The 14,894-nt window shown below is 46.1% G+C and overlaps 1 long non-coding RNA gene across 1 annotated transcript; it reads right to left on the bottom strand.

Annotated features, from left to right (window-relative positions):
- Positions 1-8,246: 8,246 nt before the first annotated feature.
- Positions 8,247-9,428, bottom strand: LOC117557593. Its single transcript, XR_004570742.1, has 4 exons — positions 9,340-9,428; positions 9,178-9,243; positions 8,462-8,519; positions 8,247-8,375 (listed from the first exon to the last, which is right to left on the bottom strand). It is a non-coding gene; the product is annotated as an uncharacterized LOC117557593 (long non-coding RNA).
- Between the last annotated feature and the right edge of the window lie 5,466 nt (positions 9,429-14,894).

Genomic DNA, 14,894 nt, shown 5'->3' on the forward strand with positions numbered 1-14,894 from the left:
ACACCTATACACAACCGTAACGCTTTATATTGGGCAAGTAGCATCAAATAAATCAATCAAAGATGAGAGTAACACACACATGCGTCACTTCCGGGCAAAAATGACGGCTCTGCCCACTTTTGGGGGAAAACAAAGCTGTAATTTGAATGGCAATCAAGCCTGAAGCCACACAGCTCTTCTTTTACTGTCCTTTTTTCTTAGAGGAAGTACAGAAACACGTAACTCTGGATTTGTTTTAATGTTTGAGGTGCAATAAACGACACAGCAGCTTTTTGGCATGATAAAACAATTATTTTCCGCCTCGCTCATGAGAGTAACGAGTAACTGTGGAACAGTAGGCTTGTTTGAGACAAGCGAGACCTGCGCAGTTGCGATCAACGTCTTGCTAGTGCGTTGCATGATGGTTAGTCATTTTGTCCGACTTGCTCTGGAGGCTCGCCTACATGAGACGTTTAAATCTTGCGGGACAAAGACGCCCGCAACCTTGACGGCCCGTCCACACAGCGGCGTGCGTTGAAGCTTCCAACGCTTCTGCCCATTCACTTTGAATGGGGTGACGTCACTTTTAGCCGAACTGCATTTTGGGAAGCGACGTGGAGCGTTGCTGGCGTAGCTGGCGTCAAAAGTTGAGCAATGTTCAACTTTTGATGCCTCGACGGATCATTCACCCGGTGCTGTATGATCAGTCTCTGTTGATCTACCGTGATACAAACCGGAGGAGCGAGGCATGGAGGGAGGTGGCAGAGACAGTGGGTGAAACTGGTAGGTTTTCGCCTGTTTGGGGATTTTATATCCAGTTTACTTCGTTTTAACATTGCTATTGCTTTGTATGTCGGGGGCGGGAGATTCATGTGATTGGTTGTTGGTCGCAAAAAATCCCCAAGCTTCAGATACGCCCACCTCCAAGCGTCAACGCACGCTGCTGTGTGGACGCTCCGTGAGAGCGACGCGCGGCGAGGCGGCGCAGTTCCTCTCCACGGGCTGCGGAAGCGAAATGCCTGATGGGAAACGACTCGCTGGTATCTCGAGCTGAGCGCTCATTGGTGGTTTTTACCCCGTGCTGCTGATGAAACTCTCCAATTGGTTCGGCAAAAGTTTGCACTGCTTACCGTTTTCATACTTTATATATCTTAGCATATTCATACACACTGTTCATACTGCTCACAGGCTGATATCTAGTGTATTCATACCCCTCGCTGTTTATTCATCATTCAATTCATTCTATATTTTATTCTGTCTATTGTGTACATTACTTTTCACTTCAATGCTTGTTGCACCTGGTTAGAAGCTAAACTGCATTTTGTTGTCTCAGTACCTGTAATATGTGCAATAACAATAAAGTTGAATCTCTTGAGCAGGAACAAATGTATTTACTTAGTACATATCTGACATTAACATTACATTACATTGCATTTAGCTGACGCTTTTATCCAAAGCGACTTACAATAAGTGCGTTCGACCAACAAAATACAAACTTGAGGAAAACAGAATCATATAAGTACATCAGGTTTCATAGAGCAAAAACATTTCAAGTGCTACTCAACTGGCTTTAGATAAGCCGGCCCTTTATTAGTATATAAGTGCTTTGTTAATAGTTCTATCGCTCGAAGTGGAGTCGAAAGAGATGAGTTTTCAGTCTGCGCCGGAAGGTGTGTGAGCTATCTGCTGTCCTGATGTCAATGGGGAGCTCATTCCACCATTTTGGAGCCAGGATAGCAAACCCACGTGTTTTTGCTGATGGGAACTTGGGTCCCCTTCGCAGCGAGCCGTTTGGTTGATGCAGAGCGGAGTGCACGTGCTGGGGTGTACGGTTTAACCATGTCCTGGATGTAGGAAGGGCCAGATCCATTCGCAGCATGGTACGCGTACATTGTCTTGAAGTGGATCCTAGCAGTTATCGGAAGCCAGTGATGGGAGCGGAGGAGCGGCGGAGCGGCGTGGTGTGGGAGAATTTAGGAAGGTTGAAGACCAGGCGAGCAGCTGCATTCTGGATGAGCTGCAGAGGTCGGATGGCACATGCAGGTAGACCAGCCAGGAGGGAGTTGCAGTAGTCTAGGCGTGAGATGACGAGAGCCTGGACCAGAACCTGCGTCGCTTTCTGGGTCAGCTGGGGACGCATCCTCCTGATGTTGTAAAGTGTGTATCTGCAGCAGCGGGTTGTAGCAGCGATGTTTGCAGTGAAGGACAGGTTGTTATCTAGGGTCACACCCAGATTCCTTGCAGTCTGAGTCGGGGAAACAACAGAGGTGCCAATGTTGATTGTTAGGTCAAGAGTGGGACAATATTTTCCCGGGAGGAAGAGCAGCTCAGTCTTGTCAAGGTTGAGCTTGAGGTGATGATCAGACATCCACTGAGAGATGTCAGCAAGACAAGCAGAGATGCGTGCGACGACCTGGGTCTCTGAGCGGGGAAAGGACAGAATTAATTGGGTGTCGTCAGCGTAGCAGTGGTATGAAAAACCATGCGGGCTAATGACTGATCCGAGCGAGTTTGTGTACAAGAAGAAGAGGAGGGGACCAAGAACAGAGCCCTGAGGGACCCCTGTAGTTAATTGACAAGGGTCGGACCCTCTCCAAGTAACCCTGTAGGTGCAGTCTTTGAGGTATGAGGTGAGGAGGGAAAGTGCAGAGCCTGAAACTCCAAGTTCTTAGAGAGTGCGAAGGAGTATCTGATAATTCACCGTGTCGAATGCAGCAGACAGGTCCAAAAGGATGATGACAGAGGAGAGGGAGGCTGCTTTAGCAGTGTGCAGTTCCTCAGTGACAGCAAGGAGGGCAGTTTCTGTGGAGTGACCTGCCTTGAAACCAGACTGGTGCGGATCCAGAAGGTTGTTCTGATGGAGATAGCAGGAGAGTTGTTTAAAGACAGCGCGTTCAAGTGTTTTAGACAGGAACGGGAGGAGAGAGACAGGCCTGTAGTTTATAACATCAGACGGGTTGAGAGTGGGATTCTTTAGGAGAGGGTTTACTCTTGCCTCCTTGAGACTGTTTGGAAAGTGACCAGAAGTTAGAGAAGTGTTGATGAAATGGGTGAGAAACGGTAGAATTAAAACGATTAAACATGTGTGCATTCTTTATAAATGCAAACCGAGTCAAGCCGACTCCGGAGGTGGCGGTATGCACCATAAAGTTGTTTGCAATCCGCCAAAAAACCAAGTTACTGTTCCACACGATCGTCAATTTCAAATGATTTAATGTAATTGTTTGCCTGACTGGCCATCGTAATCGGGCTCTTTGAAGATCCAAAAATCCACGGTTTTCATACATTTCTGATCGGATTGGCAAAAACTTCAGAATTTGTATTGACCGCCATTCAAATGACAGCGTTGTTTTCCCCCAAAAGTGGGTGGGGCCGTAATTTTTGCCCGGAAGTGACGTAGGTGTTACTCTCATCTATACAATGGTGTAAAACTATAGGTTACTTACGTAACCCCAGTTCTCAGAGTAACATGAAGTGAGATGTCTCACTATGGGATGCGCCTCAACGTGTATGCAAACAGAAGCATCAATCTCATTACGCCAATCCTGATTGGCTGGTGATCTTGACATCTACGTCAGGGAATCTACCCACCCTTTAAGTAGCTTGCGCTACGTCGCGGCGTCATTCAAAATAAGCACCTATTCTCGCTTCGCCTTAGAAGGGCCGTCTGGTGAGACATCTCACTTCATGTTACTCTGAGAACTGGGGTTACGTAAGTAACCTATAGTTCTCATTCATAACACTCCATTCGATGTCTCACTATGGGATATTGAAACTCCCGTATTGCTAGACATGCTTATCTTGAAAATCACCAAAACAACCAGAACAGGTAGAACCCTGTCTCAACACGGGGCCCAGCACTGCACGGGCCACACTTGGAGCAGAGACACCTAGCCTGTAAAAGCGGACAAAAGTGAGCGGTGAGGACCAGCTCGCTGCTGCACAAATGTCTTGGATGGAAACACCCTTGAACAAAGCCCAGGATGTAGCCAGTCCACGAGTAGAATGAGCACGCAGGCCCGTTGGTGCCTGCAAACCCTGACTCGTATAAGCCAGAGCAATCGCTTCCACAATCCAGTGGGAGAGCCGTTGCCTGGTAACGGGCTTGCCCTTATGAGGGTTAGCCCAGGATACAAAGAGTTGGTCATTGCATCGAAACTCTTTTGACCTGTCCATATAGGTGCGTAAAGCACGGACTGGGCACAGTAAATTCGGCCGCTGTTCCTCAGAAGAACACAGTGGCGGAGGAAATGCCTCAATGTCAATGGGGGTACATGAGCCAACCACCTTAGGTACAAAGGCAGGGTTGGGCTTCAGCAAAACTCTCGTTTGCCCCGGGGCAAACTGACTGCATTAATGTCACTGACTCGCTTGGCAGATGCCAGAGCCAGTAACAACACTGTCTTCAGTGACAGGTGTTTCATGTCAGCTTCTTCCAGGGGTTCAAATGGAGGTCGAGTGAGCCCATCTAAAACCACTGCCAAGTCCCATAAGGGCACCAGTGACCTGGAAACAGGGAGGAGCCTGCGAGCCCCTTTCATAAAACGGCAGACCAAGGGATGTTGGCTAGCCGTCTTTCCTTCAAAGCCCACATGGCATGCAGCAATAGCAGCCAGGTACACTTTGATCATAGAGAAAGCTCTGTGTTGATCAATTAAGTCCTGTAGAAATGATAGAATCACCCCGACAGGACATTGAAAAGAGATGTGTCCCTTTTGAAGGCACCACTCCTCAAACACCCTCCACTTACAGTCATAGAGGGACCTGGTGGAGGAAGCTCTTGCACTCTGAATAGTGTTTATCACCTTCTGAGGGAGTCCCACTGTATTCAGGTTATACCACTCACGGGCCAGGCCCATAGTGCCAAGCGCTCTGGGTGTGGGTGAAAAATCGTCCCCCCCACCTGAGACAGTATGTCCCTGCGTAGCGGGAGCTGCCACGGCTGCCCGCACAGCAGCTGATATATCTCCGCCAGCCAGTACATTGCAGGCCAGTGTGGAGCTATTAGGATAAGTGTGTGGCGTTGTTCTCTCACTCTGGCCAGAGTTGGGGGTATCAGAGCCAGGGGTGGGAACGCGTACAGAAGGCACGGAGGCCAAACGTGCGCGAGCGCGTCCACGCCTAACGGTGCGTTTAAATCGCGCATTGAAAAGAACAGCTGATATTGAGCGTTTTCTTTTGATGGAACAGATCCACCGCGGCCCGGCCGTAACGCACCCACAGCTGACTCACAATTATTGGATGTAGAGTCCAGTCTGCATATAGTGGTGCACCTCTGGACAGCAGATCAGGCCAGGGGATGTCCAGCCTGGACGCAGCGCGTTGGCACACGGCCTGCAAGTCCATACTGAGGCAGGGCGAAGCTGGTGTGCTTTCGCCCGGGGGAGCGGACATTGCCTACGGCTTGGCAGCCTGGGCAGATGAAACGAGTCGGATAAGAGGAACTCAGAGGCATCCTCTTCATCCTCCTCCATATAATCCAGCTGTAGGACATCCTCCACGGGTGGAACCACGGTGAGGTCCAGTTGGGAGCCCCAGCTTGACACAGCGCGGGGCTCCGCTCTCGCGGCTCTTGCCGCCACCGGGCCCCAGCCTGACACGGCACGGGGCTCCGATTCCGCTGCTACCGCCGTTGTTGAGCCCCAGCCTGACACAGCGCGGGGCTCAATCTCCGCGGCGGTCGCTACCATATCCCTATTGCTGGCCGGCGAATCAACGGACATGAAGGGGTCCCGTCCCGCCGTCGGCGGAGGCTCTTGATGGTGAAGCGGGCACAATGCCCGCACAAACCGGGGGTATCGATAGCTTCCTGGGTGTGTTCCAGCCCAAGGCAGGACGAGCAGACCTGGGTTGCATTCCAATAGTCCATTTAGTTTAGGAACCTTCCTAACGGAGGGAAATGACCCGGAAGTAGGTCCGCTGGCGCATCATAAACACGTCGGATAGTGAAAGTGCATTCGGATTCTCTAAAGTACTGGGTTGCGTTCCGATAATCCAAAAATCAGCTCCTAAATTCTAACCCTATCTCCTATTCCTTGACCTCTGAGTGAAACGTCACGGGGTTAAGGGATAGTGGATAGGAGAATTCAAAAGGACTTAGGAGAAGAGACCGCAGGGTTGCATTCCAATAGTCCATTTAGCTTAGGAACCTTCCTAACGGAGTGAAATGACCCGGAAGTACGTCACTGGCAGCCATGATAAAGGATTTAGGAGAAGAGACCGCGGTACTTTAGAGAATCCGAATGCACTTTCACTATCCGACGTGTTTATGATGCGCCAGCGGACGTCATGAATGTGCGTCTGCTGCTGTGGGGAAACTATGGAAACTACAGTTTTCTATACAGCGGACTACAACATGGATGTTTAATAAGAACGAGGGACTACTGTAAACTCATCTAGAGACTCTGTACCGTGCTCTGATGCTGTTGCTTTATGCTTTATGAACGTGGACAACAGAGAAACATATTCTTCATGACCAAAGTTGGAATTGAAATAAAAAAGGAAAGTGAAACTTATGCTCGTCACCCTCTCCCTCCGGTCCACATTAATATAAATGATCCCAATACGTATGATTGTATGAAATTATCTTAAAATCAATACAAATGTATTTATTATAAACGTTAGTCCTTAACATCTATCACTGTGTATATCACCATTCAAACATCTTTTAAAAGTTGAACAAACCCCACACAGCTCAGTAAAGACTGTGAGATGAAACTAACGTTCATATTTCTCTTTTTGATTATAATACTGATGAACGTTCAGAAAAAAGCACTTTGGCAACTTACCACATACGTTTTAAAATGCTTAATAAGCACCGTAACTTTCATGATATCATTTCTCGGTCATAATCGGTTGTTTCCGTGAACGGCCGACTGTTGTGATGGCAAATGCTGCGGCTGCAATGCATTGTGGGGCAGCATTTTCTCCTCTCCTTTCGGTTAGGGATTCCAGTGGTTCATAAGCTAAAGGAGGTTATAAAGGAAGTTTGAAACCTCCTTTCCTTTCATTTGGAGAATTGAAACGGCACTTATCATGGCTGCCAGTGACGTACTTCCGGGTCATTTCACTCCGTTAGGAAGGTTCCTAAGCTAAATGGACTATTGGAATGCAACCCTGCGATCTCTTCTCCTAAGTCCTTTTGAATTCTCCTATCCACTATCCCTTAACCCCGTGACGTTTCACTCAGAGGTCAAGGAATAGGAGATAGGGTTAGAATTTAGGAGCTGATTTTTGGAGTATCGGAACGCAACCCTGGTGTGAGTCCGTGCCCGAGATCTTAAACCCGCAGCCTCCGAGACGAGCCTCCGAGCCTCCGACTCCTCTGGTGGAGAAGCCCCTCACTGCAGTGCGCAGTACCTCAAGCCCCTCCTTCTCAACCTTTGAGGCACGTGACTAACGGCGCCTCCTTCTCAACCTAGGCCCCTCCTTCTCAACCTAAGCCCCTCCTGGCACGTGACTAACGGCCCCTCCTTCTCAACCTTTGAGGCACGTGACTAACGGCCCCTCCTGACTAACGGCCCCTCCTTCTCAACCTTTGAGGCACGTGACTAACGGCCCCTCCTTCTCAACCTTTGAGGCACGTGACGAGCTTCACAATTCTGTTCTGTTAATCATAGCGTCAGAGTATTAACTATTTTAACATATTAATATTAATATATATACCTTTGAGACACGTGACGAGCTTCACAGTTCTGTTCTGTTAATCATAGCGTCAGAGTATTAACTATTTTAACATATTAATATAATGATACCAATGATGATGGCGAGTGATCTGTCGCCATGGCAACGGCATTTAAAAATGTAAAACTCAAATTAAACACATTAACAGCCTTCAAAGCATATTTTAATGTCTATTTGCATGTTAATTGCATCAATTATTTCAGTTATGACTTCAAGAAAGGGCCTTCATTTGTTTTTTAACTTTTTAATTTGAATTTGATTTGAATTTCAGAGGCAATATTGTATATTTACTCACTTTTTACTGAAAAACATGTGATATAAATGAAATCATATCACATTATTTCCTACCAGTATTTAAAAATATATATTAAAAAAGTGCCATCGTATTGACAAATTGATAGAATTGACAGGATAATATCAATGGTAATATAATACTGTGTGAACAGAGCCATTCCGCATGTACTTCTACTTTTGATACTTCGATTACATTTAGCTGATAATACTTATACTCTTTTACTTAAGAAACACTTTGAATTCTGGACTTTCAATTTTATTGAACACAGAAAGCAACAGACAAGACAGGACAAAATAATACAGACAGATCATGACAACTAATATATTTTGAGGCATTAGTGAACCCCCCAGCAGCGCTCACTCATGACGCATTCAAATTATGGCCTGCTTCTTTTGTGGAACCTCACAACCTCTTCATCCTGAAATATATTTGACAAAGACAGGTTACATGTTTAACACTCACACTGGTTCAAGACTTTATCATTTGTGATTCAACAACTTCTACCTGCATTGCCTTTTCCTCCCGTCGCCTCTTGCAGTCTTGCGACCTCTGTTGTTCAGACCTTGGTGAATGAAAGACAAACATTAATTTGTAATGGCACAAGATCTGAGCAAGGTTTCTGTGAACACAATGCATGTGAAAGTTAAGAATAAGTACAATTTAATTCAACTTTATAAGTACTCGAAAATCAGGCAGAAAATCTTTGAACACTGTTGGAACAGGAACAAACTTGAACTTCCAAAAAAAAAGTCATTAAGGGGTCAAACAGAACCGCCCCACTGTCAAGTGGCATCTATGGTTCTGTTCAATGCCTTTTATTAAATACAATGTATCCCATGTTAGTTCAAATAAAACAGAGCCATAGATTAAAAAAAGATAGACAAGTGGTCTAAAACAGAACTACCAGTGTCCGGATGTGATGTAACTGTGCGCCAAAAAAAACCTGAATGGTTTGGTGCGACTATCATCTCTCCAGCCAGTTCCACGGAGGGGATCTAGAAAGAAAATCTCCCTAGCTTGTGGCCTCAGTATCTGTTAATATCACATGTTCCAATATCAACAGGTATACTTTGACATGCAAACGTTATATTATAAAGTTGTAGGATCTGTATTATACAACTAAATGAAGCGTTGAATTGAAAGATAGAAACACTATTTGCGGCATGGCAAACTTCATTGAGTAAACAAACAATAGCAAAGACAGAACTACATGTACTTACACAGAGTGTCCAGTGTCCAGGTTCCCACACTGGAAGGAGAAGCCATTGGAGGTTTGCTGCATTTTCCTGGAAAAGCAAAAAAACATTTGTGTTGATGTGACTACAGTAATGAGTTGGTACAAGAACATGGAGCAGCAACATGGATAATCATGATCAAAATACCGGCAGGTGTTGCATCGGATTCAGTGAAGATGGTGGAAACCAGGCAGCTATAACATGGCTGTTGGCAGCAAACACGCCATCTACTCTCTGTAACAGATGTAGTTTCATAATGTAATATCTTATAATTGTTTGGTATAATATAGTATGTTTTATACATATATTTATTTATTTTAGAACAGCTTCAATACCTTCTCAATAACTTTAAGACAGCTGTTCAGGACCTGGCAGAATACAAACACACAGTCAGTAAAATACAGAGTATATGAAACATGCCAACAATTAAAACAAAATCAGTTAGAAAAAGTACAAGAAACAAAGAGCGTGATCACTCTGATTACCATCAGCTGGGCAGGTGCTGGAGTGAGCTGGTGAGATGGTGGGGGGAGCTGGGCAGGTGCTGCAGTGAGCAGGTGAGATGGTGGGGGGAGCTGGGCAGGTGCTGCAGTGAGCAGGTGAGATGGTGGGGTGAGCTGGGCAGGTGCTGGAGTGAGCTGGTGAGATGGTGGGGGGAGCTGGGCAGGTGCTGCAGTGAGCAGGTGAGATGGTGGGGTGAGCTGGGCAGGTGCTGCAGTGAGCAGGTGAGATGGTGGGGTGAGCTGGGCAGGTGCTGGAGTGAGCTGGTGAGGGGAGCTGGGCAGGTGCTGCAGTGAGCAGGTGAGATGGTGGGGGGAGCTGGGCAGGTGCTGCAGTGAGCAGGTGAGATGGTGGGGGGAGCTGGGCAGGTGCTGCAGTGAGCAGGTGAGATGGTGGGGGGAGCTGGGCAGGTGCTGCAGTGAGCAGGTGAGATGGTGGAGGGAGCTGGGCAGGTGCTGGAGTGAGCAGGTGAGATGGTGGAGGGAGCTGGGCAGGTGCTGCAGTGAGCAGGTGAGATGGTGGAGTGAGCTGGGCAGGTGCTGGAGTGAGCAGGTGAGATGGTGGGGGGAGCTGGGCAGGTGCTGCAGTGAGCAGGTGAGATGGTGGGGGGAGCTGGGCAGGTGCTGGAGTGAGCAGGTGAGATGGTGGAGGGAGCTGGGCAGGTGCTGCAGTGAGCAGGTGAGATGGTGGGGGGAGCTGGGCAGGTGCTGGAGTGAGCAGGTGAGATGGTGGGGGGAGCTGGGCAGGTGCTGGAGTGAGCAGGTGAGATGGTGGAGTGAGCTGGGCAGGTGCTGGAGTGAGCAGGTGAGATGGGGAGCTGGGCAGGTGCTGCAGTGAGCAGGTGAGATGGTGGGGGGAGCTGGGCAGGTGCTGCAGTGAGCAGGTGAGATGGTGGGGGGAGCTGGGCAGGTGCTGTTAGTCGCCCTACAGTCACAGCATTTGGCTCATGTGAATAGACATGCCGTAAAAAATGGCCCCTATTAATTATGGTCTGTGAGCAATAAAGACAATGAAAATGGCTTGCTGTTCTGCAGCTTAAGCCACACTTAACAATTGTGAACTCCTAAAACAAGAAACAATAGTAAAGTCAATAAGCTTGAAGACATTAAAGAGCCTGTGACACGAGTTTCCCCCATCATCCAAACCCATCAATTTGAGTATTGTCCCCTTGAAAACCGTTACTGAACTGATTTTGGATATTTGTACTTTGATAACCATTAATCTGCCCTTCAATGTTGACCATTTTCTGGATCTTCTCGGGGATTCTTCAAGTCCCGCCAAATTATGTGTGACGTCATTGCGGGCACAGCGCTCCAGCTGCACCGTTCAGGATCCCAGCATCTGCATGTAAACGCACGATGGCGCACACAGCAGCAAGCTCAGACAGCGATGACAGTTTAATGTTGAACGTGTCTGAGAGCTCATATGAGGCTGAAGGATCGCTTTATGTTGTATCTGTTAGAAGTTTAGGAATTAGGTGCGTCAATATGGGCGATCATACGGTCATGTAGCCAGTGGTGGACTGGGACTAAAAATCATCCCGGGACTCTCGACCGGCCCACTTCGGTACCGCTAGTAAATTGTCAACGGGGGGAGTGGGGGATGTCAGGGGCGGCGGGTGCTGTAGATAGTAAATGTAAATATGTAAATATTTGTGTCACTGCATCCTCAGGGTATATGCAGGAATCCTGAAGTCAAATTGAATACCTTTTAAGACCTTTTTTAAGACCCTTTCCATACATTTTAAGACCTCATCGCAACTTCGAGTGCTAACCGGTTACATTGGCGACACACTTTACCTCACATTTACTATATTGATTGTAAGATAGCACAACTAAACAGTGCAGACAGACTTCTGAAACCTCCTCTCCACATGAACTTCAACCTCTCTGTGAAGGTCAGGTTTTTGTTGCTTCTGAACTCTGTGCTCTTTCATTCCAGTAAAACTCCTCAGAAACCATTAGAAACCAGTATTTGACCAATAAACAAAACAATTGACAAAACTTTGAACTATGAAATATATTAAACTTTGGTGAGCTTCAGCGGGGTAATGCCATATAGGAGCTCCCTCACAAATACCCAGGGGTTAAATTGGGCTGGGGCTGTCCGGGGCTAAGCCCGGCACATAGGACGATGCTCTGACGTCATCACCCTCACACATTTGTCATATGTTTACAAAAAACGATATATATGTTAAGACTTTTCTCGTTCTTAATATAGACTATATTTAGGGTCGATATGTGTTGACCTTACTTTAAAATAGCAGATCTCTGTGACCGGATATAGTTTGGCTTAGACCCCGGCCCCACGAGGACGCATACAGTAAAACGCATACGCAAACGCAAAAAAGTCTTCCGTTCACACGCATTCGATTCATTAACGTGTCCGTTCACACTAGACTGCTGGAAATGCTGGAAACACTGTAGTACATATGCCAGGCCTGTAAGTGGCGCTGCTGCCGCCACAAAATACACCAAAAGCAGCGAAGAAGACCCCGGAGCATGGTTGTCATGGTTGCCCTTCTGTTTATTCTCCGAGGTGGACGGCGTGTTCTCCTGCTGTATATCTCTCAGGTAGTCCACCAGCAGATAACCCCCCCCCCCCCCACAGAGCGGAGCAAGGCAACGAAACTTAAAATAAGAAGCAGCATTTTATGGCACGCTATGCATGGGGCCACCTTGAGGGGGTTTCCCGACATGTTGTTTCAGTAAATTAAAGGGTGTTTCATGTTGTCGTTGCTGTGGACCTTCTTAATACCTTGGAAAATGCCGTTTAATACTTTTTAATACTTATTAATAGCCTTAATTTTGGCTAAATTGATTTATCAACTTTTAATACTTTTTAAGACCCCGCGGACACCCTGATCCTGGTAAAATACAAATATAATGCAATGTCTGTGTCTTTGACATTAGCGCTGCTAGCCACCTGTGCCCTGTACTATGAAGCCAGTTCAACAGACCCTGGATATGTTTGAGTAACAAACAAACTAACAACAACAAACTAACAAACGAGATCTCGCTAAGCGGTCCTACGACGCTGGTTATAAACTCGGTAACTCAAGCCAGGGTTTCTCTCTCCAGCTGAGAGCGCGTTCACGTCTAAGACACGAGTGGATCTGACTTTAATTACATTTGACTCGAGTGTTTCGTCAACATAATGTGTTGCTTAAAATAATACTTCTCTTCTGCATACAGTATGTGACACTGTAAGTGTTGCACGGCCAGATACGGCTGGAGAAGCTGACTCAGATAAGGAAATATATGATATATTATGATATTATATGATCGATGATCTGATTGATGATGTAATATGAATGATAAATGCGACACGTCGGCGTCTTCTCTGCATACGGCAGTTTAAACTGTATTTCCTTTATCCTGTAATATGACTTGAGAGATTTAAACTCCGCACACTGAGTTGATCTCTTTTCTATAGACGCCGGAGGCGTAAAAAAAGTTATTTAGCCTTCCCAAACCTGAGCCTCACGCGCCGCCTATGGGGGATGTGCTAGTGACTTATCCGACCGGCCCACTTCGGTACCGGCCCATCGGGATTCGTCCCGATGGCCAGTCCGCCACTGCACCCAGCCCACGTAAACTGTCAACGGGGGGAGCCTCGCTGCGGGGAAACGGTGGACCTAGTGTCCCGATCGGAGTGGGAATAATAATAATAATAATCCGTGCATTTTATCCATTAATTTCCCCAACATTGTGGTGAAAAAACCACACGTTTAATCCATGTTGGTGTACAACTTTGTTTTCTCATCAGGAAATGCAGACCGGCACAAACAAACGATTTGTAATCATCATCCTCACGATCATTTAATCTATCATATGTTCGCCGAATTGACATGAAAGCACTAATAAATGTAGTTTCATCCACTTGAGTTTACAACTACAAAAATAATCGATTTGTTTTTATATCACATCCTACGGGAGGAAATTCAGTAGCTCTCACTACCGATTTTGAATCCTAATGTAATTATCATCTTCACCACGATCATTTATGTTTATGTTCGCCAAATTGACATGAATGTACTGACAAATATGAATATACTGTAGTCAACTTCATTAAAACGTTATTAACGTGCCTAAACTCAGTAATTCACCATTTCTACGCATGACAACACACTTTGTCCGTGTTTGGCTCTCTCGCCGCACAGTGAAGCGTTCCCGCATTGACGTCACTTCCGGCTTCCCCCAAAACATCAAAATGAGTCGAAGGAATTTCCCCGCGATGTTCGAAATTATTGATATTTAACGGAACGGTATCGCTTTTTCTTTTTTAAACTGACGGTTCGAGATTACTAGTAGCCCAATATTTCATTGCACAACAGTTGTTGGGATGCTGTCACAGGCTCTTTAAGCTCTCATTGTAAATAATGTGAAAATACAGACAGCACTAAAAAGAGCAATTTATTATACCTCTGTGCCTCACAGAAGAATGGCTTTTGGCATGGTATTCCACCTGAAGCCTCTTACCCTGGTATTGGCAGAACGGGCAGTGATAACTGCCAGAATTACAAATATATACTTTTGGGCTCCCATCATGGTGTAAGTGTGTGATGTGTTTCTGGTCAAAGAAAATAAACACAAACAAAATGGTTAGGCAATAGGCAGGAATAAAATAAGCTGCATATACATTTATTTTGTAAAAATCGAATTGAAATATAGTTTATGCAGTTTTTCAGGACTTTGCTTATACAGCAATCCTACTATTACATAGTATAGTTATTAGTTCTCAAGTAGTGCAAAAATAATATAATGACTTTCCTAAAGTTTTTCAGGGATACGACCATACTTGCCAACCTTGAGACCTCAGAAAACGGGAGCATTTTAAGACTTTGAGTTGCGTGCGCTGCTAAAGTGACGTGCTACCATGGAAACCAAACAATGGTGTAGCTTTATTAAACAGTCCTGAGTAAATATGACTTAATGCGGGAGAAATATGACCATGGGAGGAAACCGGGAGAGAACAATGGTGTAGCTGTATTAAACAGTCCTGAGTAAATCTGATTTTGTCAGAAATCGGGAGAAATATGACCATGGGAGGAAACCGGGAGAGGGTAATGAAATCGGGAGTCTCCCGCGAAAATCGGGAGGGTTGGCAAGTATGGAGACGACAGCAAATAAGTGAGACTTAAAATAATATAAAGACTTTCCTAAAGTTTTCAGGACTTTGCTTATACAGCAATCCTACTA

This window comes from Gymnodraco acuticeps, unplaced genomic scaffold (genome assembly GCF_902827175.1).
Source record: "Gymnodraco acuticeps unplaced genomic scaffold, fGymAcu1.1, whole genome shotgun sequence".
NCBI lineage: Eukaryota > Metazoa > Chordata > Actinopteri > Perciformes > Bathydraconidae > Gymnodraco > Gymnodraco acuticeps.